Here is a 26,573-nt window from a genome sequence, read left to right as displayed (position 1 = left end):
TAACTTTGATTTTATCTTGGTAACTTTGATGGTTTTTTCTTGGTGAAAACTTTTCCCCAGAACTTCTTTTCCTTCTTTTGCTTGTGCCTTGGTAGCTTTGATTCATTGTTGAAATGGTTGTGCTGTGTAACACCCCAGTGAAGCTACCCATCAAGCATTTTAAGTCCCATTTTTACAGCATCATATTAAAATCAGTTTCACAGATGTCGTTGATGATGATCCTTGAAGTGATCTAAATCCCTGTTCATGAAGAATCGGTGTAGCTGGCAGAATCCTGAGTCAGGATTCAGGACAATGGCTGAGATGAGCAGAGGGTCCTGTAAATGACGTGACTTGACAAGTGGGAGGTCATGGGAGAAGTGGTCACTGGCAGAGGGGGAAAAAAAGAGTGTTTTTCAGTGGGAAGTAGATTTAAAAGCCTCTTTTGAGTGCCTGCTGTGAGCAGTGAATGCAGAGCAGATATCTTCATGGAAGTTTCCAGCCGTGGATTTAGGAAGGTCTGGGGAATGCTCAGCACGCTGTGACTCACTGCTCCTCAAAGCAGGAAAGTCCTGGAAGCTGTGATACAGAAAAGGAACTTTTATTTAGAGGCTGAGGGTCCTGTGTGTGTGCACAGCACCTCTGAGCATTCCTTGTACAACATTTACAGGGACGTGCTAGGCAGGTAGCTAAAGCTGAAACACTGCAGCTTTGTCCTCATGGAGGAGACTGCAGGAAAAGGCAGGCAGCATTTTAGAAGGCTCTGAGGAGAACTGATCAGTCCCCGACGTTTTTTGCTTATTCTGAAGCACGAGCAGGAGCTCACTCAGCAAAATTGAAAGTGTCTGTAACAGGACTCCCTCGTCCAGCATGTCATCAGCCTGTGGAATTTGCCATCTCCTGGGGCAGGTTAGGAGGTCAAATATTGGGGCGAGCAAACACTGAAAAGAGGTCGGGAGGTCCAGTAACAATATTTACAGTTCTGCAAGCTAAAAAAGGTACCTTCAAATTCCATTAGCCAACAGCAGGATAAAAATAAATATGCTTTTCAGTTCCCTCCAGGCTGTGGCACAATGGCTGAGCAGACCACGAGGGGTTGCTTGCATTAGAGAAGTTGGACACCAGCTCCCCATAAGTGGCACCTGGGACTGCTGTTTAACAGCAAGAAGCATCTCCACTTTCTCCCTCACAGAAATTCTCCTGTTCTGTGTATTTCTAGGGAGTCTGCTTTCCCATTCTGACTTCTAGGAAGGCCAACAAAACCTCAAACAGTGCAGAGAGAGCTGCAAAAAGGAAATGGTGCTGAAATAGGAAAAAGGCACAAGAGTGTGCAGCCTTAGCTGATTTATGCCAACCAGTCAAGTGCTAGGAAAACAAATAAAACTGGAAGGAAAATATTTTAATTAAATAGATTAATTTACCTATTAAAAGATAAAACATTGACAGTGTTTCATCTGAATGATGCATTTTTCTCCCCAGACATCTCTATTTGTGGCTTCCAAGTGAAACTTTCACCTTCCTCTATTAAACTGACAAGACACCAGGCAGAGAGCAGTGTCCTGGTGAGGTATAGCAGATATCCTGAGATAGATCTGAAAAATACATTTGGGATAGAAACAGAACAATGCAACAAGATCCAGATCCCATCACCAATTTCCTTTTACTTCAGGAAACACGGGTTTATAAAATAGAAGTATGGCTTTGATAGAAGTGCTCTGGCTGATTTGTCTGTACTTCTTTGTGCTGTTTTGGCCCCAGACTCTCACCTCCAGCCCTTCCACAGAGATTTGCAGGGGGGAGAAGGGAGGGGGGAGCCACAGAGGACAGCTCTTTTCAGCAGCAAAAGGCCCATTAAATCAGTTTAGCTGTGCACCTCAGCTGCTGCAGCTCACGCTCTGGCACCTCAACACAGCCCTGTTTCATTGGGGATCTGAGGCAATGTCCCAGGCTCTGAATGGGAGCCACTGACAGCATCATTCCAGCACTCCCAGCCAGGAACAGCCCTGTGGACAGCTGAAACTCACACTTACTGCCACAGCTAGGCCTGCTGGAGCCCCAGATGGATATTGCAGAGCAAAGACTGGGGCTGGTACTCAGTGGCTCCGCAGTTTTATTAGATTTGTATTTGTTCTGATGAAATGTCATCTGTGTTCATACTGCAAAAGAGGTCATATACTGTATGTTGTGTCGTTCTTTTTATAGTTTCTTACTCTTTGGATTAAAAAAATTTACAATCCTCTGGGATGAGAAGCAGAAGTAATACCTCACCATTTAGGGAATCATTCATACTTCAAAAGTAAAAAGAGTAAACAGCTAAAATAATCGTTCTGGAAAACGCTGAAATTTTTGGCAGGAGTTGCTTCATGAATACCTTGAATGGAAAATACATCTGTGGAAATAAAGACAGGTTTATAAGTAACTTGCAAGGAAAAAAAGATTTCAAGTAATTGCATAGTTTACTTCCAGTGCTTGGTTTTTTGACCAGATCTACAGCAGGCAGACTTTAGAAGGGCAGATAAGCAGAGTTAGCTGCAGGTCTAACAGTGTGGACTTTTCCAAAATGCCCACAAACAAACAATTGGAAAGTCCCCCTTACCACAGTAAATCCCATCTCCCACATCCCACTTTCAGTCTAAATCTGATAAGGGCATGCAGAGAGTGTGTTCACAGCTGGGGCAGACTTTCAGTTTTTTGGTATTTTGTGGCTTTACCTTGTGCCTCAAGGCTGTGATGTGCTTACAAGTTCCTGGTTTGGGCATGTATTCACCTGCTTCTTCAAGAGTAGCCAGCCTCTCCTCTCCTCTCCTCTCCTCTCCTCTCCTCTCCTCTCCTCTCCTCTCCTCTCCTCTCCTCTCCTCTCCTCTCCTCTCCTCTCCTCTCCTCTCCTCTCCTCTCCTCTCCTCTCCTCTCCTCTCCTCTCCTCTCCTCTCCTCTCTCCTCTCCTCTCCTCTCCTCTCCTCTCCTCTCCTCTCCTCTCCTCTCCTCTCCTCTCCTCTCCTCTCCTCTCCTCTCCTCTCCTCTCTCTCCTCTCCTCTCCTCTCCTCTCCTCTCCTCTCCTCTCCTCTCCTCTCCTCTCCTCTCCTCTCCTCTCCTCTCCTCTCCTCTCCTCCCCTCTCCTCTCCCCTCCTTCCTCCCTCTCCTCCTCCTCTCCTCTCCTCTCCTCTCCTCTCCTCTCCTCTCCTCTCCTCTCCTCTCCTCTCCTCTCCTCTCCTCTCCTCTCCTCTCCTCTCCTCTCCTCTCCTCTCCTCTCCTCTCCTCTCCTCTCCTCTCCTCTCCTCTCCTCTCCTCTCCCTAGTTGGTTAAGAGACAGGTATGAAATATATTATTACACTTTGGAGCAAGAGTCACCCTATGCTTTTCTTCCCCAGCTGCCAGGACCCGAATGTGTGTGTATTAAAGTGCCAGGACCTGGCAGTGTGTGTATCACAGTGCCAGGACCTGGCAGTGTGTGTGGGATTATCTGTGCTGGTCCCAGAAGCCAGCAGCACTCCCACTGGAGCACTGACAAGCGTGCTCACATCGTGCTGAGAGGAAGGAGACTCTTTCTTGCTCCTCGATTGCTCCTTGGTTCTGCGGCCAGATGTGACATTTCCATTTTCGTTCCTCCTGCCTGGGCATGGCCAGCTTTCCCTTGGGGCAGATTTTGCTGAGGCCCTTCCCAAACACAGGGATAGGATTTGAGGAATTGAGCTCTGGGTTTTGAGGTGTCTGGGAAAAATGAGGCACGTGTGGAGTCAAATGTCCCCTGGGGCATCCTTGCAGCAGAGGCTGGTCTGGGTCCTCACACTTCATCTGAGGGCAGTGAAGGGAAGGTGGGAATGGCTTTCTGAGGGAGGGAGCCTGGCCCCACACCACACTGGACATGTCTGATGACCACAGAGCAGCCAGAGTTCAGTAAAAGCAATCTGATGAAGCTCAGACATTTCTGAAGAGAAAATTGGGAGGGAGGGAGGGAGGGAATGGCCAGGGGTCAGCGTGGCTGTACCCTGTCTGGGGGCCAGCTCTGGCAGCAAACCTTGCTGTGTTTCTCCTGTGAGAACCAAAAATGAGCAGTGACTCAGGGTACAGCAACCCCACACAGAGAGGTGAGAGCTTCTCCGAGAGCCAAAGGGTGAACAGGCACCTGCACTGCCCCTGTCCTGTGCCTGCCCTGAGAGCCAAGGGTTTATTAAACTGTCTCTGAGGACAGGCAACACAAGAAATGAGCTCCTGTAATCCAGAGTGCCCCAGGTGTGTAAACACAAACCAGAAACATTGGAGTTGGACAGCACAGTGATGGAGGGGCCAATGCAGAGGCTGCAGGATCCACATCACCAGTCACCTTGACACACTCCTTTGAACCAGCCAAGATGTAATTCCTTGTCAAATTACATGAATCGGATACGTGACTCTGTAATTACACCTGTGAAAACCATTATACACAGGATCATAGAACTTTCTACCCAAAACAACCCTTGGGGAAGAAATTTCTCGTGAAGCTGCTTGGGTCAAGGTTCAGTGAGTGCTGGAAATTCTGGGGGAATCCTGTTGGCAGGTTTAGAGAAACGAGAACAGGAAAATGAGATAATGTTCTGTTTTGTGGCTTGTTCATGCTCTCTTGGGTTTTTCTTTATTTTTTTCCCTAATATTTATGCACATTTGCAGGAGTTTTCTCTTCTGCAGTCACATAACTGAATAATGTTTTGTGACATTTAAAAGAAGGTCAAAGTTCACCACAGACCTTGATTATGTGAGTAAAATAACTGCTTCTACCAATCCAACCAGAGCCAAAGGGTGGCCAACCATTCCTCTGTAACCTATGTTTTACTGAAGGAGTATTTCCACAGAAAATAACAACACAGAAATTCTGTCCCAGGACTTGTGTGAGAAGCAAGTTCTGTCCCTAGTTCCCCGAGAGTGCTATGAATATCAATGAATTTAATTTCACAGTCTCCACATGGAGCAAGAGGTGTTTTCCTGCCTGTTTTCCAGCTATGAAGTCAAGGCAGGGATGGTTAAATGGCACTGAGGTAGCCAAGGGCACACCAGGAGGAGGAAGGAAAGGCTGAGCACCTCTGGATGGGTGAATTGCCACCGAGCAGCAGTATTCTTTGGTTTCATTTTTGTTCTCACTGGTTAAATTCTTAATCTCCATCAATTCTTGAGGGAGCTGCTGAGGATTTTTTTAGTCACCAGAGCCCTCTCTGTTACTTCACAGGGTGTAAAGAGGAGCATTAACTGAAGCTGCCAACAAGAGACCACACATAATTCCTTCCCCTGCTGAATATTAACTTCAGCGCCCATTGGAAACAAATTTTGACACACTTTCTAAAGTTCAGGCACACAGCTGTGTCTGCACCTCTTTCTGCTGGAACTGGAGTCACTCACCCACACCGGTGTGGTGTGAAACCCTGAGGCCAAAGAGAAACAAGCTGAAATATGTTAAACAGAAATTCTGACTCAGAATGACCATACAGGTTCTTGATGCAACTTTTCAACTTGAACTTTGCACCTCCTTCTGGCTGATTCAAGATGAAATGTTGCTGCATGTCCCTGTGTGATTTCAGGCTGTGGCCACACGGTTTTTGCTGACTGAAGCTGGAGCAGGGAGGTTCAGCCTTCCTCATGACCACCATCAATTATTATTGCTGACTCAATGCAATGCTCAAAGCAATCACTCTATCAAGAATGTCTGGGCTAGGAAACCTCCATTACTGAGTGTCTAAGCTCACCCAGATCATTGTGAAAGAACTTGTTTAAGGAATATGTCTGGACAGAGACAGGAACAGCAGCTCCTTTCCACAGGCCCTCATCTATCTTACTGCAATGGGATAATTGCTCAAATTCTTGAACATTTCTTAGCTGGTTAAGTTAGCTGAAGATCTAGTTCTTCTGTGATTATCAGAAGACAGCAGGTATTCAGTCTGGGTTCTTCTTCACTTGGCTGTAAGAATTAAGGCAAACAGTTAACAAATATGAACACAATAAAAACTATTCCTACATAAACATTGGCACCTGGGGTTTTTCTCACCTTTTGCCCATGGTGATACCTTGATTGGCAATCCACACTGATCAGGGAGACATCCACCAAAGGATTGATATGCTACAAGAAAACACACTGCTCTGCTGTTTGCTTTTAGCCAGAACAGATTTTTGGTTAAACCATCCTCACGTGCTGGATTCCTGGGAGCTGACTCTGGTTCCTTAGCCAGCCCCCATTTTTGGCATGTGCTTGTGAAAAAGTCGCCGAAGGGAGTTGTGCCAAAGGGCTTTTACTCTGCTCTTAATGGCTCCACGTAGAGTCTGAAGGAATCTGAAGCGCTCACAAAATGTGGTTTCCCCTCTGGTGTTTGCTGTTCAGCTGGCTCAGCAGCTCAGCCATTTAAAACCATTGTGAGTGGATTTAGCACTTGTGAAATAATGCTGGCCTGTTCAGACCCAGAGAGGGATGGGCAAAGTCCACTGGTACAATAAAAGCCCCTCTTACCTCCTTCTCCTGTGAGGAGCCAGGGTGCAGTGGAGTTGGAGGGAGGAAACTGCTCCCAGGCAGGTGCAGGCACACAGACATCGGGTGCAAGAGACAGCAACTACCAAAATAAAAACAGCTAACGTGTGTTCACAGGTAGGAATAACTTCTGTATCCCAGAAGCAGAAAAAACCCAACCAAACAAAAAAAAACACCCCAAAACAAAACAAAACAATACAAAACAAACAAAAAACCACCCAAAACAAAATAACCAAACCCACACCAAAACAAGCACACCAAAACCTCACTAAGTAAGCACAGGGAGAAAATCGTGAAGGAGAAGGGAAAAAAAAAGAGGAGCACAGCCCCAGAAGATAGAGCTCCAGCAGGGTGTGTTCCATAAAATCCCAGAGTCTGAGTGCTGCTCAGCCAAATGGGGGGAGCAGATCCAGAGAACAGAGCCCCAGAGGTCTCTGTCCCCAGAAACCAGAGCAGATGGAGTGCCCCACTTCCTCCTAGTCTGAGCTGCTACCTATAGCAGGAGGTGTGTTCTGTCCCTGAGCTGATCCAATGCCCAGTTATTCTGCTGAGACCATAAAAAAGGAGATAACAGGCACGCTGTAGATCTGTATCCTCGTGCAGAGATCTGAACCCAGAACCAGGCTCAGACAAGCAGCTCCAGAGCAGATGGCAACAGGTCTTGGTGGCTGCTCAATAGATTGGCTTTTGGTCATATTTGGAATCAGATTCTGGTTCATTTCCAATCCTTCTGCCTTCAGCCACGAGCCTCCAGCCACCCCCTGAGCTGCAGGGGCACTTGGAGGGGTTTTGGGGCACCGCGGGTCCCTGCCTGGGAAGGGAAGGGCTGGGGAGGTGAGCTCAGCTCTTTGGGGCCAGATGCAGAGAAGGGTGTCCCTGCCATCACCAGCAGCAAAGAATGGCTAAAAAATAAAAAAATACATCACTCTATGGCTGCAAATGATAACAACACATTCCTCTTTATTCTGATCCAAAAGCAATTTTTTCTTCCTTTGTTCCCCTCCCTGTGTTTTCCTATCTGATGAGAACTTGTTTCTCAGCCAGGAGCCCGGCCAGCCTGTTATTGGTGTGCCTGACATCGTTTTTATGTTCCTCCCATTTTTTTGTTTTACCTATTATCAAATGACTTATGAAAAGCAAAGTTCAGCCAAGCAAACCTCAAAGGAATTATGCAAGAGGCAGCAGCCCTGAGCTTTGCCACAAGCCCCGTGCAGGAGAGGCGATGTGGATTGATAAATCTGTTTGTGGGGTACTGTGTGGGTACACAGAGGTGCAGATACAGCTGGCAGGGGCTGTTCCCAGTGGCTATCCCTCAATCAAACGCTGTCTCTAGCCCTGCTCTCCACCTCTCTGAGAACTGAGGGGCACTATCCAGCCCAGCAACTCCTATCATTCCATAGGGATGATACAATTCCATGGACATGATACATTTGTACCCTGCACGCTGACAGAGTACTTCCCTCTCCTTATCAGCTGCTCAGTGGGCGTAATTGTGAGGCTGGTTCAGCAGAAATGGGAGCCACACTTGTGTCAGGACCAGCCAAACACACAGGCTGAGAGAAGGCTGTGATTTCCTGATCACAATCTTTGTACAGAAAGATCTACGGGCTTTAAAGGCCCCTTTCTCCTTTTGGAGCCTTGGGAAGGGCAGGCAGGACTCTGGCTCCTCTGGGTGGGCTGCAGAGGATTCTTTGGGGATGTAAAATTGTGGGAATATTGTATCTGTTACACAGCAGCATTCAGTCTGCCTCTTGCCCAAGGCACACGGGATACGTGCACAGTCAGTGCTAACATGTTGATACCTGTGAGCAGAGGGAAATTCACATTCTGTACTCCAGTGCTGCAGGAGCTGAGGTGTTGAGATGATGCAGGGAGGGCAGAGGATGGATTACAAGGTAAAAGGTCTTCAGAAGGCTCAGGAAAACAAAACTGTTTGGTGCCAGGGTCAAAAACTGGAGAGAAAAATTACAGTGATTTCACTAAATACTTATCTCCCTATCAGGTAGGGATAAATATATATTAAAAGTCACTGGTCATGTTAATAATATTAATAAGAGCAAAAAAGTTTCTTTTGCCCACTTTCTCTGGTCATGCTAGCAGCAGCACCAGAGTATCAGGGTGCCCAAACAGAATATGAGAAGTCATGAATAAGAAAAAAAAGAGGCAAATTGGCATTTCTTTTTGTTGGGTTTTGTTTAGGATTTATTTTTTAGGGGAAGGAAAAAAATAAAAAAGACTGTAGTGAGTGCACAGAAAGGCACCACAAAACTCCAGGACTACTGCACAAGATATTGACAGTAAAGGCAGAAACCCAGAAGGGAAGGGTGTGATCAGGAGTGAATAAACCATAGGGATAAATTCCTCAATCATTTCATGCTGGGTGTTGTAAATGTTTCAGTGCACAGCTAAAGTGGGGAGCTAATATGAGCCTTTTGAAATATGGCCAAATAAAGACCAGCACAACTGCCTTTTAAACAGATTCATCCAATGCCCATCTGTCCTACATGGTCCAGGGTTTTTCTTCCTCCTTCTTTGGCTATCCCCTTACAAGAGTCCAGCTTTGGTACACAATGCTTTCTGAGTGAGCCCCACCTGAAATCCAGGGCATTTCTTCTGCAGCAGTGGTTCCCACTTCTTCTGTCCCTTGGCCACCTTGAAGGGACAAACTACAGGATAAACACAGGTACAGTGAGAAAGGAGCCACACAAAACTTCAGCTCCTGCAAAGTTTTGTTTTCCCCCTCCTAAAAGTTAACGTGTTCAGTGTCTGAATGTGAATGTTTCTTCAGAGCAAGACTGTGTTTGCAGAAGCTGGGCATTCAATCATCAGAAAAATGGTTATTCTGCTTTAATCTCCTCCCATTCCTATTGTGGCTCTGAGGGATTTGCTCCCCTGAGCAGTCTCCCGGGAAGGCCTCATTTGCTACACCCCTTTCCAAAGGTCTCTCAGAGCAACCTGCACTCAGGAGAGCTCTGAAAAACACAGTTGTCACTCTGGGGATCTGGGCCTCCCTTGAATTTCTGCCGTGCTGTACTATAGCTCCTCATTATAAAGTTAGCTCTTAAAGGTTCTTTGTCTCTGCAGGGTTGAAAGTTGCTGACTGAATGTCTGGGTCCAATTTTCCACCAGTCCTCCTTTAACTGGCCGTTCTCAGCTGTGCAAAGCGCTTGCATAATGCTGCAGGATCATTCACACATCAATCTTATTTTACATTTTGAACCTGTTTTGCAGAGGGGCTAATGAGAAAACAAAAGACAACCTGAATAATAAGTCACCAGAAAAAACCACTGTCCTAATCCTTTAATATAGAGCCAGAACAGCAGTTCTTTTCACAGAGGGAAGAGGAGGGACATTTTTCTAATCTGAGAATGTAATTCCCAGGGACAGTGTATGAGAAAACAGCAGTAATCTACAGAACACCCAGGAACAGTTGCTGAAAGATTCCCAGGGTGTTACTTTTGGCAGGACATCAGGTTCCAATAAAACCCTCTGAAAACACTAGCCTAACAACAACAATAATAATAATATTTTACACAGATGAAGAGTCTTTTATCTAAGGCTCACTGCAAATGATGAACGAGCTTCTTGAGGAGAGGTGGATAAAACCAATGCTCCACAGATATTGCCACTGATTTGGTGATGCAGAAAACAGGTTATTGTGTGCAGACTTTGGAGGGCACACAGAAGAGTTAACATGCACGGGCAAGCTTGGGAGCATTCTTTATGGTGAACTTTCCTGGGCATGGTAATGTATTTTTGAACGTTTTCAGTAAATCAGCTGCTGAATTCCTCACACACAACCTGAGCACCTGTACACAAATCAAGCAAGCAATGATTGATTACGTGGTGTAAATACACAGAGCACTTGCTGAGTTCATTCACAGCCACTTCACTGGAATGTGAAGTTCTGTGTACTCTGCCTCAGTTCCTTCCTGGCGTGCTCTTGGATGTTTTCTGAGAGCAGCCTGGACTTTAGATATGTATCCAAGCACAGATGAGTGTATGAAAAGCTATGGACTGGAAGGGAGAGGCTGGTGTGAGCTGGAAGTTTTGGATCCAGACTTTCACCTTGCACTGTGAGCCCATCCCTGCAGGGGAGCTGCTCCACAGTGTGGCTCCCTTCCACAAAACCTGAAATTCTGCCTCACTCTGGGCCACACATGAATCTCAGCCTCTATTTCATGTGCCACACTGTCAAGATGTTGCTTGTGGTGTCCCAGTGGCAAAACCTGCAGTGAAATACAGCTTCTACTGCATCATTAACAGTTTTCATGGCTGAATTGGATTGCATGTGACTTTTTGGCATGAACATATCATCAAATGCTGCTGCCCTGACCTTACCTAGGTGACCTTAAGAGGACAGCATATATCGAGATAAGTGGTTCCTTTCCTCAGGGCCTCCCAGTTTATATTTCACAGGAAGATTACATCTTGCTCTTTGGAGCCACTTTCAGAGCCAGCATCACTCTTATTTCCCAGTACAGCACTCTCCTCAGACAGCAGAAGCTGCTGAGCTGTCTGGGCCTGGACCCTGGAGTTCCTACTCACTGCTTACATGAAGGAAACTGTGAGAAACAAGTCGTGTTTCCTCTGTGTCATAAGGGTAACAACACCAGCAGCAGAGGTTTGCCAAGGCAGCCCCAGCCTCAGCAGTGAGTTATAGCAGAAAGATGAGATTTGGGGGTGGTCTAACAGCCTGCTGCTCCCAATAGGGGGGTGCCCTGCTCACTGCAGCCCACGACCCTTTGCTCCCTCCTTATCTCCCTCTCCCAGACACATCCACCTTGTCCTTGTGCTGGAATCTGCCAAGCCCTTCTCACAGACAGTTCAGCTCATTAAAGCTGGAGAAAATGGTCTCTTTTAAAGATGTATTTATTTGTTTGTCTGGGTTTAGCTTAGCTTGTTGAGCTGGATTGGCTCAGAACAGAGTCTAAGGAAAGCAAAAGCACGAGAGAGCACAGGAGTCACAGCAGCAGCGTTTGCTCTGCACTCGTAGATCTCCTTAGCTACAAGGTGTAACCCTCAGAGCTGGGCTGAAGACACCCTGTGGCTGCTATTTTCACTTTTTTTTCCTTATGGTTGACCATAGCTACTTTCTGAGATGATTCTGCCAAGTCAGGAAGCAGATTAGCAAAATAATTGGTATAATTCAGAAGCTGCATTCAGCTGCAAATGCAGAAGAGAGAATAATTCTGGTCTCTTAGAGCTGCATTACACAACACCACAAAAGAATGAAGAGGGGCAGTTAGAACTGATGACACACAACTGGAATGGCTTTTATGGGTTGAACATACCATGGTGGGAAGGCATCACAGCCTCCAGGAGCTGTGCAATGCTTTACTCACTATCAGACAGGCCCACGTGGCTGCCCTGTGGCTGGAAGCAGCTTCTATCACCAAGCTAAAATACAGAGGAGCTCACCAAGCATCATGAGTCACTGCAGCATTCGAGTCCATTCTCTCTGTCCAGTTTTGCTTGCCCTAGACCTGGAGGGCAGCTGGTCAGAATCCTTAAAGGACCTTTGATACCAGCATTACTGGAGTGCTTTTGCCTCCCTACAGATGCAGCTGCACTTGTTTCTTGTCTTGCACTTGTTCTGTGGCGCTCAGTTCCCGTGCAGGGGTGACAGATGTGCAACTGCTGATGTTAGACACGGGATAAAAGTTTGCAAACTGGTCTCAGCAGCTGCATTTGGAAGTTAAATTCTGAGAAAGTGAACTACTCCCATCTTCCCAGATTCTGCTTTTGAACAGCCCTATAGTTGTGGTCAGACACTGGAGAGATTTTTGTGGTGTTGAAAGAACGTTTTGGAATTTCTTGTGCAGCTATCTGCCCTCAGAATTTAGCAGATGACTCACTAACATTCACCTCTATTTGTTACTGAGCTAAAACTTTTATCCCCTCGGCTTCTTGTGAAGTTCCACTCTGTATCCTTTCAGAAGCAGAGCCTGTTCCAATGGGAAAGAACAAACAACGTGGGCAGCGGCTCAGGACTCAAGTTTTCAAAAGCTCCCGTGTTAAATTCCCCCTGAGCTCACGTGCACGTGTCCAGAGAGGCATTTGCACACCTAAATCCCTCTTGCTCACTTCTGGCACACCAGGGCTGCAGCCACTGACTGCAGCTCTGCAGAGGAGTTTGAAGGAGTTCCTTTGGAAAACCTGGCCCAGAGTTTTGCTGATGTTCTTTAGGTGTCAGGCTCGCTGCTGCCTGCCACTTCCTGATGGAGTTTCTGCAGCCTTGCACCCATGGCATTAATCAAAAATCCCACTTTTTATTCCTGGCAAGTGGGAACGGTATTTCCACATCCCAGGTGTTATTGGTTCACCTTGCTGTACCTGTGAGTGATCACAACTTGACCAAGCTTCAACTTCAAGGAAAGCAGCTGTCTAAAGCAGCAAAGAGCACCTGACCCAGGAGCAGCTCACTCTTCTGCTTGCATATTCAGCCCCAAATATAGAAGATATGGCCAGAGGAGTTCAAGCTAAAAATACCAATCCTGTGCCATAGCTAGTTATTTTACCACCTTGTACCAGGGTAGGTGCACATCAAGTGAATTTTTCAGAGCTGTTTGTGGAAGTTCCTTTGTAGCACAACATTGATCACATCTCTTTCAACTGTAATTCTTTTCCCCCTGCAAGTGGGTCAGATTCCTTCTGGGCCCTAAACTTTTGAGAAAGGAATATTTCTTTTACTCTTAACCTGGAAATTCACAATCTGGTCAGAAGTGCTTTGAGTTGTGCAAGTCCAGATCTGTACTCCTTTCATAATTGTCTGCCATGGTAACAAGGAGGGCAGTGCCATGTCTGGTCCCTCAAGCTCTGTACTTGTGCCAAAGATAACCAGTTATACTGGCATAATTAATTTTGATGCATTAATAGCACAACAGTTTTCGTCTTTACCAGCCAGAATATTTGCCAGTAGGATTTAGCAAGCACAATTTAACAAAGATTTTTTTCCTCTGTTAAGAGGGAGAAAAATCCCTGATTTTAAAGAACAGGAGAGGAATCCTCATTTAGGGATTAATCACCACTTCGTAACTCCTGCAAAATCCACACTCCAGGCTCTGATTTAGTTACACACAATTGCTCTGGCTTACTAATTAAGAATAACATGGGTATTAGCCTTTCTTCTTTCAGGTTTTTAAATTGCTGATTTAAAACTTCTGCCTGTGTGAGAAGCATTGCTAAATATCTGAAGTGTAAAACAGCAAGGACATTTGCATCTCCAGCCAAACCCACAGGGGTCCAAAGGAAAGGCATGATCTGCATTCAGCACCTCCACCTATAACCTGGAGGACATCTGGAACTCTTCAACCTCCACTCTGTGAGGAAGGGACTTCTCTCCTGAGGGTACAGGGCAGATTCATATTTGGACTCCATTTGTTGTCACTGAGGGGTTTGAGTTTGAAATGATCAATTCCCTCCCACCACTCGTGTGAGACAAAGCAAGAAGTGCCCCAGGGACACGTGAAGCTGACACTACAAAGCCTTTCTTGCCCTTTCCCTCGAGTTCCTAGCAGATATCCAGCTTTCTATCCCCAGTCACACTCCATTTATTGTGAATGGAAATGAAAGGAAAACAGCTTCTCCATCTGACTTCGGATGGGAAAACCTCCCCACCTTCCCTTCTGAATTCTAAATTCTAATTCTAGTTCTAAAGTGAGTCCCACTTTGTTACCAGTACCAATAAGGCTGCTGTTAGGCAGGAAGGAGATGATTTACAAGGGGCAGCTGACCACATCTGCAGGGTATTGGTCCTCTTTACAGGAGGAGTTTGATGGTGCTGCTGAATGGCAGGGCTGATTACTCATCTCAGCCTGATTAAGGCAACATTTCTTCTAATAACTTGTTATTAAGAGATTTGTGATTAACTTTGACTTCAGCACTCTGTAGGGATTTATTATTTCCCTGATTCCTTTGAGCCTGATTTGATAGCAGCTTTGAATTACGAAATTTGATGCCATCTTTGATTCGGTTGCATCAATAGCTTTTTTTTTCCCCCAAAAAAGCTCTCTTTGCTCACTCCTTTATGCTACCAAGACTTGGTAATCTCTTTGTACCTGCAGAACATAATAATAATAATAATAATAATAATAATAATAATAATAATAATAATAATAATAATAATATAAAAGGGCAGCACACAAGATTACAAGATTATTTGGCTGTACCAAGCCAAAGCTCCCCAGAACACATGGCAAGATGGAAAACAGGCAGAGATGTGAGTCAGAGGAGATGGATGAGATGGATGATAAGCCCAGAGGCAGAAGGAAGCATGGCACAAGGAGCAGGGAGTGCTGGAGGCAGCCATTAGGCAAATAAGGCACATCCAACCATGTCCCCATCATGAGGGGTTCCAGAGGGAGCCACGTCAGCTTTTCCTGATTGACTTTGATGAAGGGATGCTGGGATAGTCAGACCATTCCAGCTGGGACATCCTAGACACAGTAAACATTCCCACTGGAATGATCTGCTGCCCCTGGGTCCTCAGTGTCAAGGTGCAACAGGAGGCTGACCGAGAACTCCTTCTGAAGATGATTGTGGTATGTGGGGTCCTGGGGGGAAGTGGGGGTGGAGCAGCATCTGCTTTACTCCTCAGCAACTTCCAAACACATCTGGAGCCTTGGCACATTGCATAACCTCCTGCCACAGCAGCAGAAGTGCTTTGGGGGGGGGTCTTTGGCATGGAGAGAAACCAACAGAATGAAAACCATTTGTACTGGACATTACTATTAGATTTCATTGTGCTCTGTCCTTCTGTGGGGGGCCTGGGTTCCCAAAGGAAAAGAATTGCCAGGAAGGTGTTTTCTGTGCATTTTTCCAGGTAGCTGCAATCATTTCTTTCACATGGAGATGTCATTTCCACAAGGCAGTGCTCTCTCTCTCAGTTAGCTCCAGAGCACATCCCTGGTGGTGCAAACCTGCAAGCTGCCCAGGAACACAAGGCAGTGCACATGGGGCTGCTTGCTGATTTAACCCTCAGATACATAGCTGAGCTAAGAAGTGCTTTCTCCATTTCTAGGTGTACTCAGGGCACTAAATGCATTTTGAAAAGCACTCATGCTCTGTTTGCAGCAGTAGCCATCTCTTAGCCAGGCATAGCTGGAAAAGCTGAGATCCACTGCAGTGACTTCCCTGACACCCAGGGACAGGGTACTTTGGATAGCGAGCCCTTCATTCCTCATTCTGTAGACCCAGCTGCTCCACAGAGGCTGACATCATTTGACCACAAAGTATAATGCTAACCACCAAGATTTTTGCCAAAATATAATTTGATAGCTCAACACATTAAAATTTCTTTTGGAATCAAGTCAGTGTCCAGTAGATATGCTATTATTCACCAGTGGCATGCATTCGATGTCTCTATGCAATCATCCAGCAGTCTTTTTTTTTTTTCTATGGGTATATCTGCCAAGATGAAAAACAAGGAAAAATGTAAACCATTTTCAATGTGATTCCAACTGTTGGATGAAGTTTTCTGAAGCACATTGTTGAGTTGTGATCTAAATTAACCAACATTCTCCTGAGCAGCTGCTATTCAAACAGTAACTCTCCATTTTCTATTTTGATTATGATCTGCAAACCATTGAACATGAATATTATCAGGTGGGCTACACATGTGGAGGATCTGGGTTCATTATGAGGCAGGTCATAAGGGAAGTTACCTCTTCCCCTGTAGCCTGGAATGATTTTATGGTCTTTTCTGGAACGAAGAGTTCTCTTTAAACAAAAAAAGTCCACCTTCCCAAATATCTGCTGGTGTTGCTGTTGCCAATTTGACAACTGTGACATATGAACACTTCACAGGAAATTTGGAGGTTTTTTGGGTTTGTATTTTTTCTTCCCTCAGGCAGCTCAGAGTCCTGAAAGAGCTGCTGATGAAATATTGAAGAAGCGTTGCTAACATCTACTTCCAGCAATATAACAGCTCAGCTATACCTTTTAGACAGAATAAAATCTTGGTATGGAATAGCTTTCCACTGGAAAATGTTCTAAGGAATCTTTCTGAAACTGCGTTGAGAATACCAAAATTTGTGAAAGTTTTCCATCTAAATGTTTCAGAATGAAACATTTAATCTTTTCACTTTGAAGTAGCTCTTTATTTTGTATTTGATCTACCTGGTTTTGTTCGTTACAAAACATTTAAAATATTTTTTGAGTAGTTGAAGCATTTTCTCTCAGCACAATATAGGATATTTTTCCCCTTTCACTTCTCTTTCCCTGACAATTTTGAAGCATTTAGCATCATCCTAGAACAAAGTGAAGGGAATGTAACAGAGAAATGAGGGTGTTTTACCCCCTCTCCTCTGGATGTGAGCCACACAAGGTCTGGCTCAGCTCCAGCTTTCTGCTGGACAGCTGGGGCTGCAGGGGCTCACAGGATCACCTCTGGACATCCTCAGTGAAGGTTTCAGTGCCAAGGCTTTGGCTGTCACAGCATCCACACTGCCTGCGTTCTGCAATCCCTCCAGGAACCACGGAGTGTGTGGTCCTAGGAAACACAGAGCCACTTCCAAACCCTGTAGCAAGATATCTCAAACAAACACTTTGTGTCTATTAACAAAATTAACAAAACAGTTAATGGGTTAAAATTAACAAAATTAACAAACTAGAAGAGTTCAGGCTTTACCAGAATGTTGTGGGGAGGACTGAGATTTTCTGCTTGAAACGTTTCCCCCTCTCAACCCTGAGGAACAGAGGAAGATCTAAACACAGTTATCTACAGTGAAATTATTGATCACATGTATTATTGTAATAATAATAATAATAATTGTAATTATTGATTACAGCCTGTTGGCTGAGATGCAGGCTATTTCCAGCTGAACAGAACAACTTTAACCACACTATGAGAAATTCAGTGGTGGTTGCCAGAGCGTATAATTGAGGTTGTTACAGGTAAACACCAGCAAGGGCTGGGTATTTACCAGCTAAAACCAGCACTGTTCCAGCACTTGCTAACCACCAGCCCCTTTCTAACCTGTGCTCACAACGTTTATCTCTTCAAAGAACCACAGAATGGATGGAGTTGGACCCCCTCTGCCACGGGCAGGGACTTGTCCCACTAGACCAGGTTATGTCCAGCCTGGCCTCAAGCATTTCCAGGGATGGGCAGTCCACAAACCCTCTGAGCAGCCTGTTCCAGCACCTCACCACCCCTGCAGTAAAGAATTCCTCCCTGATATCACCTGTAAACCTGCCCTACTTCAGCTTAAGGCCCTTCACCCTTGTCCTAGCCCTGCATGCCCTTGGAAAACATCCTTCTCCCACTCTCACAGGCCCTTCCAGCTGCAGGAAAGTGCCCCAGAGCCTTCTCTTCTCCAGGCTCTCTCGGTGCTTGGCAGAGGAGAGGAGCTCCAGCCCTGGCATCAACTCAGTGGCTGTCCACTGAGGCTCAGGTCACCACCTGCCCTGGGCTGGGCTCCAGGTGGATACAGGACAGGCTCCAGGTGGATACAGGTTCCAGTTGGATGCAGGACAGGCTCCAGGTGGATGCAGGACTCAGGTGGATGCAGGACTCAGGTGGATGCAGGACAGGTTCCAGGTGGATGCAGGACAGGTTCCAGGTGGATGCAGGACTCAGGTGGATGCAGGACAGGCTCCAGGTGGATGCAGGACTCAGGTGGATGCAGGACAGGCTCCAGGTGGATGCAGGACAGGCTCCAGGTGGGCTCTCCCAGCAGCACTGGTGCAGGTCTCACCTGGCTGCCATGCACAGGAGCAGAGCAGAGGGTGCTTTAAGCCCAGGGCTGAATCTCACAGTGGCTGTGCCTCAGCCCCTGTGTTTTTGTGTTACAGCTCCACAGCCTTTCCCAGGGACATGAACCCAAGGAAGTTCCTCCTAATCCTGCCCACCATTTCCACCTTTGGGATTTCATTGTTGCTAGGTGAATCCATCCAACAAAAGAAACTTCTGATGCCAGGACACAACCAGATCTGAAGGATGCACTGCCTTTACTGTCTCTTTAACTCTACAATTTACTGTCTTTTAAAGCCATGCTGGATTATTTATGGAGAGGAAAGTATTAAAAGGTGCAGATATATGGCAGAGATTTCAGAATGTTCTCTGGCAGGAAGCTGTGCAAAAGCAGAGAAGTCACTGCAGGGAAAAGACAGCTTCTCTAAAAAAAATAAAACTATCTAGTATTAAGAGAAATGCACTTTGTCATCATCACATGGCAAGGTCCTTACAAACACCCTTGATTTTGGAACCTCTTAAATTTACACTTTCTGGCATCAATATCCTGATGCAACAGATCTGTTTGGACAGAGATGACAATCTGTTACTTGATTAAACTGAAGAATTGACTAAGTCTAGCTTTACCTGCAGTGAAATAGATCAGTAGAATTGCTGCTATATCAGCAGCAGAGCTGACTCAAGTTTACCAGTGTACAGCAATACATTTCAAAAGTTTAGGAAGAGAAACAGATCCTCAGGAGTCCTTGGGGATCACTGAATTATTCAGTGTTGCCTTCTGAGTAAGGCTGATGCTGCACCACTTGGCTGCTTCTGTAGCAAATCCAGTAACTGGTGTTTGACTGGAGCATATGAAGGTGTCACATCTTGATTTAAAGAGTTCAGGAGATGGAGATTTCACCCCCTCTCTTGGCAAGTTATCTCCCTGTCCTCATTTTCAATTTAAACTTAACCTCAATTCAGCTTCCTGTTAGAGGGGCGTTTGTATGAATTCTCCAGCAATATTTAAAAGTTGGTTTAGTACCTGATACTAATTAAATCTAATTAAATAAAGAATTAATATTTCTTTTAAGCAGGACAGCTGCATCTCTTTCAGTTTCCCATTGCAAGGCATTTTATAGCATCTCCATGATTTGTATGGCTTTTCCTTTTCTGTGCACTCTCCAGATTCTATGGGTTTCTCATCTGTGAGCAAATTTCCCATGTCATTGTGATGTTAAACAAATTAATCTCATGAACACAGCTCTGCTCCTGTCATCACTGTAGAACTGCTGTGTCCCACAGCAAGCTCATGTTCAGTGCTCTTTCCATGAGGATCCTTAAAGCCATTTCTGAAACTGCCTTCCACTTGGATGGCTCTTAATGCTCCTAAGCTGTATTTCACTTGTATTGTAGCTAGAAATCATAGGAAAGGCTAGATGAAAAAGAGTTGGAGTAACCCTTGCTATTTCATGCCATATCCATGCAAACTGGCAGAATTACCTGGCACAGGGCCACGTTGATGAGAACCAAGTTACCTGTTCATACTGGCTCAGCTGAGGCTGCTTTCACTCTGTGGCACACAGATCCCCCCCTGCCTTCCCCGTCTCCACAAATAAATCCAAACAGCTTTTTGTTAAATGGCATCAGTTTCACGTGCCCCTCAGCCACATTTGCAGCCTCATGCCCTCTGTCACAGGCTGCCTCTCACACATTCTGTTCTCCAGGCCTGCAAGGGTCCTTTCTCACACTTATTTCAGCTTTGGGCTCAAGAATGACACAGATAAAAACCCTGAAGTGCCTCAGCCTCAGTCAGCACGTCAGCCCCAGTTTGGATGGTTCCAGCTCTAGCACTCAGCATCTGTGCCAGAGCCAGCCTCAGCACCAGCCAATTGTGGCCACCAGAGCACAGCTCTGGGGCTCAGCGAGGGCTGCAAAGGGCAACAAATCCAACAGGGGATCACTGAACACAGTCAATATCTTCAAATGATGTTTTCTGAAACAAAAAGTAATGCCCAGAAAGCCAAAGCTCACTTTATATTGGGCACAATCCTGTCTATTCCCTTTCCTGCTCTGCTGGTTGAACCCCATATCAAGCTTTCTCCTTGTTTGCCCTCTGCTATCAGAGAAGCTGAGCCAGGGTTACCGAGGTCATCTTCTTTTGCCTCTCTCTGGTCACTCTCCTCCAGACTCAAAAGGCTGCTTCTTGCTCAAAGACCTATTAAAAGTTAGCAAGAGAAAGCTGTGCACCTCACACTGCTCTTTTGCTTCCCTGCTGCTGTTTAGGCATGCTGGGGTTTATTTTCTCATTCTTTATGGCTGCTGGTTTTCATCTTTCACAGCTATTTGTGAGGGCTGGAAAGCGTTTCTGCATTCCCTTGGTGCTTGATTACCTCATCCCAGTTCTCTTTAAACACAAATGAGAACTACTGAGTATTTCTGCTGTTCCTGGATCATTAAGACTTTCAGCATCTTCTGCTAAGTAAGTGAGCAGTTCAGTAACAATTTCTACTGTTAGAAATTATTTTATTGCTGGTACTCTTTAAAACCCCATACTGTCCTTGCAAGGCTGCAAGGTAAAGGTTTCTTTTGCTCCCTTTCAAGTCTTTCCCCTCTTTATATTTCCACAGGCTCTAATTTGCATAATTGCTGCCTCCTTCCTTTTTTCTTCTCCTCTTCCCCATTTATCTGATATATTTTTAATAGCTGCCTTTACTTCCTCACTTAATAGGGAGGTGCCGCTAACCAAAGATGTCCTTGCTCAAGATTATGAAATTGTGGTTTTCAGTCATCTAGTAAAGTTTCCTAGAATCATTTCCAGTTTTCTTTCACACTTTCCTGTCTAGACCTCACAACTTCCATCCCATTTTCTCTTCCCAAACACATCCATTTATCATTTTCTTGGTTGCTTTGCAGTGCAGGACATGGGGAGCGTCACACACAGGAATAGAGATGTAGAAAACAGACTAGAAAGTAAACCTTATATCTTTCCTTAGACAAGGTAAAAGATGGAAAGTTCTTCATTTAACATCCTAACAAGAAAAATGAGATTATTTTCAATGTCTCTTCAGAATATGCTGGACTGGGGTTCAGGTCCTGTTCTCATTTAGTCTAATTAGAGAGTCATTACCAGGAATTACTAAGCTTGCACAGGCAGTCTCTTTTCTAGGAATTAACCAGCTCTACTCAGTTTGAAAATTGTTGGAAATACGTTTTAGCCATTACCACCGAAGGAAAGAGAGGCTACTGTGAAAACGAGATTAAGAAGTCCAGAAGTTTAAATAAGCACTAAAATACCAAGCACTCACTCACCCATTCCTATTAAACTTCCCAGAAGCTTGTGCTTTATTAACAGCAGTGCTAATTAAAGGTGCTGTTTGTTAGTCCAGCTGTGATGCACTTGGGAATCCTGAGGGAAAACACTAAGGCAGAGCATTGGAGTCCCAGATTTTTAGGAGTACCTCGGTGAAAGATGGAAAATGAGTCCCCTAAAAACCTGGGAAGAGATGGATGGAGCTGCCTTTGCTGCTCCTCCTTCCTGTTGCATGCTGGCTTTGAGAATTGTAAGGAAGCAAAGGACAAGAGCACGTGATGATGCAGGAGTTAGGCAGAACTGAAAGTGCTAATGATTATGAAATTAGAGTCTTGATTGCAACTGAGCACTGATTAAGCAAAAATGTGGTAGAAACAAAAGGCTACTCCTTGGTAGATTTTATTTTGGTTTGTTTCTGTTTGGGTTTGTTTGTTTGTTTGTTTGTTTGTTTGTTTGAGGGCCAGTGTGATAACACACAACAGCAAAAGTAGCATCCAGCTCTGCATAAGCAAAATGCCTAAAGAGCTTTTCTGGTTTTGTTTTCTGGGTGGTGGGGATTTTTTTGTTTGGTTGGTTTATTTCCCCTTTTTTTCTTCCTGGAGTGAAGCTGTCTGCAAAAGCATGAGGGAAGAGGAAAAGAGGAAGAGAACTTTTGGGAAAACAGTATTCCTCATAAACATTATAGAAACTTTACTCCACCATTTTAGTTATTTACCTGATTTTAATGCTGCTGTTTGTGGGGAAATAAAATAGTGTACAAACCAGGTAAAAATGGCTAGCAGCCAGGAAAAATTAGAAACACAGCAGAAGGACTCAGGGGTTTGGGGTATGTAGTAAACATGGATCTGTCAGGAGGAAAATGACTACTGTCAACCTCAGGAAAAGGCTTCTTCATCCCAGGTGTGCTACTGTTACTTCAGCCCATATGACTGATGCAAGGGCTGAGTTTTGTGTTTCATGTATAATGCAACAGGAGAAGTAATTCCAGTGCAGGAATAAAAAAGTTGGTTGTTTTCCATCAACCCCAGCCTCCTTTCTTAGCTCATTTTAAAGTTTTAAATCTCTTTCCAGACTGAAATTACACCCACATAGTCCTATCCCCACTGGAGTTCAATTTAGTTATCTTGGAAACACGACGATGAAATGATACTGCAACTATTTCTCAGTTATGGTGAAACCAAGACAATTTTATGGAAAAAAAAAAAAGGTTTAACTGGGGCAGAGAATAGAACTAGGTACTAAATATTTTACTACAGAAAGAGATCTGGAACATACACAAATTGGTGCAGCAGATTTGGTTTTCTGTGCTATTGGCAATTCTTTTTTAAAAATTAGGTCACTTTTCCAAGGAAACCTTAGTAACTGGCATATGTGGGGATTATACACTGCAGCTTGAAAGAAAAGGGCTTTTTAACAGCAGCATCTCCCATCCTATGTCTATTGTTTTTCAGCAAACAACAGAAGATTTGTCAAATTGGAATGGCTGTGTTTAGTCTCGTGTTTACTCTTCTCTACATCTGAATGCTAAATTAGAGTCGTCACATTGTCATAATTCCCTAAGCTGGTTTGTTTCTTTTTCTACTCAGTGTTCCTGTACACATTCCTTCAAATCACAGGGAAATTTACTTTGAACTTAACTATTTGACTTTTTCTGTGGGAAAGACTGTCTTCTGCTTCAGAAATGTAAACCTAGAGACAGGAGATGTAGATATATCTGTGCCAGGTGTAGGTGCTGGTCCTTACAAAGCAGAAAGGCAGGAGCAGGTGCTGTGGCTGACTGCAGAGCACTCCTTCTCTGCCCAGTCTGATACAGACTCATCCTTACTTAACCCTTGACATCCATCTCTAAACACCCTCTGAGACCTCTGAGGACAGAGCAGCTCTCTCTGACGGTGGCCAGACGTTGCAGCAGGTTGCTCAGCGAGGTTTTGGAGACACCACCAGTTGATCACTTTATTGAGATGAGCCCGGGGAAGTTCAGCTGTCTCCACTCTTGGCTGAGCTGTGAGCAGAGGGTGACCCCAGGGGTGGCTGCTCTCTTCAGGAGCAGTGACAGCAGTGACTGCCATCCCCAGCAGGCTCCCCAGGGCTGTGAAGCCCCCTGGGCTCGGGCACCATGTACCCAGCACCGTGTACCCAGCACCGTGTACCCAGCACCGGGCGCCAGGCCTGGCACGGTCAGACGGGCACAGGTGCACGGACAGCTCACCAGCAGGGCTGTGCTGGTGGATGCTGCTGCTGAAACCTTCAAATATGCTCTGAGGGGAGGATTGCTCTTCCGTGAGAGTGGCCACAGAGGCAGCCTCCCCTCGACAGAAACGCTGCTCTTGAGTACGTGAAATAATTATGAGATGAATATGAATTGAAAGTGCACTTCCTCTTGACCTACTTCCCAGGCAGGGAAGCACAGCTTGATGCCCTCCTGTTTGGAGAGGTAAAATTATCTCTGCATTCCCTGGGCTCCACACAAGCCTCTATTGTTTGGTACCAACCACATGGCTCATTATCGTGCCTACTACACAGTCTCTCGTAATGATTTCCTTCCCTCTCCTGTCAACACCCAGCTGACTAACCAAACTGGTTTCTGGGCAGAGAACTGGACCTGTTTACCCTGCCAATAAATGCACCTCTTTTTTGTTGGTGCTGTGGAGGTAAACATGCACAATGGCAGCGTGAGCTGGCCTTGGGACGGGGGCTGCTGATGCCGAGGTGCTCCAGGACTGTAGGCGTCAGATTCCTTCCTTGTCAAGGGAACAGACCTTTCCTACTCACCTGGCTGTGGGATGCATCTTTTTACTCCACCACAAAATCAATTACATGTTCCATTAATGCCAGTGGAGCCTGGCTGGGCCCTGAGCCTCCAAGGATAAATCCTGCAGCAGCTCAAGGGTTAGAGCAGGACAGCAGTGCCAATTCTGTGACAATCTCCTGGCATGAAGGATGAAAGCTCCAGAAATAGAGCTTTTGACACACGTCCTGTCCCTTCAGAGAGGTCTGTGGCTCTTGCTCAGGTGTCTAAGTACAGAGGATGCTCCAGCACAGCTCCTGCTGGCATTTCAAAGCCATCAACTGTGCTGGCACTGCATGGTTCTTCCATCAAAAAACCTGTTTGAAAGGGGAGAGGCTGCTGGGATTTTCTGCCCTGGATATGCTTCCCCCCCTGCCCCCCCAAAAAAAAACCAGTTCATGTGTTTTTTTAGGTATTTATTAGAACTGATGTCTTGCTATACCAAGTTGTACTGGAAGCAGGAGGGAGCAAGGGGTCACTGAATGATTTTTTAGTTAATCCATGGACCTGAATAAGCCACATGGAGAGAAGTGATAGGATGGTGCATAAATTGCCAGAACAAAATCTTCATCATTCCAACTTCCCAGGCTGAAGTCTGTAGGCCACAGCAAGGAAAACTTCTGCTAGGAGAGAATCTGGTCAGGGGCTGTGTTTTCTTTCACATGTACATGCCATCAGAGATAACAGCTTTTCCTGCAGACTTCAGCCAGGATGGATTGTGAGTCAGGGTACATGAATCACCTGCCAAACCCTGCAGTGCGTCAGTGATAAGAGAATACAAATTCAAAAGTGCAGGTGCCATATCAGCAGCTGGAGTGGAGCTGACAGAGCAGTGAGAGACAATGGCCACTCCTGAATTCTTTGCTTTGAATGTTTCATCTCACTTTCCACATGAAGATGTGACACATCTGAGTGATGTGACAGGTCTGGATGTCCATCTGAGCTCTCTTGCCTTGGCAGCAGCGATAATTTCATTCTGTTTGGGCATCAGTAGCTGCTGCTGTAATCTCAGGCATCACTGACTGATCTCACAACAACCAGGTGTGTCCAATAACCAAGTGTAGTTCTGCATTTACCTTATCTCAGGGGGTGTGTGCATGTGGGTTTGGGTTTTTTGGGGGGGTTTTCTTCCCCTCCAATGTACTGGGGTACAATGTTTTCTTCCTTCTGAAGACAATTCTGTTATTGTCTTCAATAATTCTGTTATTTCTGTTATATCAGCAAGGATGCTGAACAGGGAAACTCTTTGCTTGAATTAATTCAAGGAAACTGATTCAAAGGCATTGTTTTGGTTGTCGAAGCAAGCACAGCTTCAGCTGAACCGGGCTTCAATTCTCTCAATTTGTTGTCACAGTCTAATTAAATTAATCTTAATTTAGATCAATTAATTAATTAAGATTGCCTCAAACCCACGCAAATGCTGAAAGCATGCCAAATCCAAAGCCAATAGGAGTTATTAATCACCCTTGGCCAGCCAGCCACAGCCCAGGGCTGCCCACTGGGCTCCAGCTGCAGTGGCTCCTCCTTGCCCACAGCCCCCAGGAGGAGCACAGCTGGCCATGGAGCCAGGCAAGCTTCAGGCAGCTCCTGCCCCAAGGGCACTGCAGGCAAAAGCCCATCCCAATTAAAGAAAATTAAAGCTGTTTGCCTAAATGCTGCTTTGGCTTCCCCGATGCCAAGCGCTTCCTGCGACACTCCACACGTGTCAGAAGCTCAGAGCTCATTTCCCTCCACCTCCTTCCAAGTGGCTGGTGAGGCCTCAGACAGGCTGATTTCTCCCAGAAAATTTCTTTTCAGGCTATTTCTGATAATGATATTTCAGGCTAATACTGATTTCTGAGTATTTCCCTGCCCTGCTGCCTGAGCAAGGCATTGTGGCTGAGAAGTTTCCTCTGGCTGCACCAGAGGTTCCAGCCCTGTCGGGCTCATCGAAGGGATCCACGTTCAGTGGTTTGGAGAGAGCACTGTTCATTTGGAAATGGGACATTTATAAACCAGTTTTTGCTTCATGCTGGATGGGTAAGAGCAGCCAAGGCCTGGTGTCCTGCTGCTGTGCCCAGGGACGAGCCCACCCCGGACACCCTGGCTCCCCTGGGCAGGCAGGAGCAGGAACCAGCCCACCTTCCTCCCCACACATCTGCTGCTGCAGAGCTTCCCCAGCCTCAGGAGCCTCCCCAGGGACACAGGAACGCTTCCCAACTCCTTCCTACTCGGAATCTGGGAAGGGCTCCACACTGCTGGAAGCATCCAACCCCATTTCCTGGCTCACTTAACCTGGCTGATCCTGAGATGTGCTACCCTAAAAGCCTTTCTGTCTTCTGTGACCTGGGCTAGA

General features: G+C 45.7%; 1 protein-coding gene across 2 annotated transcripts in view; it reads left to right on the top strand.

Moving 5' to 3' along the window:
• NINJ2 (ninjurin 2) overlaps positions 1-26,573 on the top strand; it is a 43,902-nt gene that overhangs the window by 2,578 nt on the left and 14,751 nt on the right. The window lies entirely within an intron of this gene.

This window comes from Pseudopodoces humilis, chromosome 5 (genome assembly GCF_049639895.1).
Source record: "Pseudopodoces humilis isolate 2021_Gansu_Grassland_sample_001 chromosome 5, ASM4963989v1, whole genome shotgun sequence".
Taxonomy (NCBI): Eukaryota; Metazoa; Chordata; class Aves; order Passeriformes; family Paridae; genus Pseudopodoces; species Pseudopodoces humilis.
Note: the sequence above shows the minus strand (reverse complement) of the source record. Positions and strands in the feature narration are given on the sequence as shown.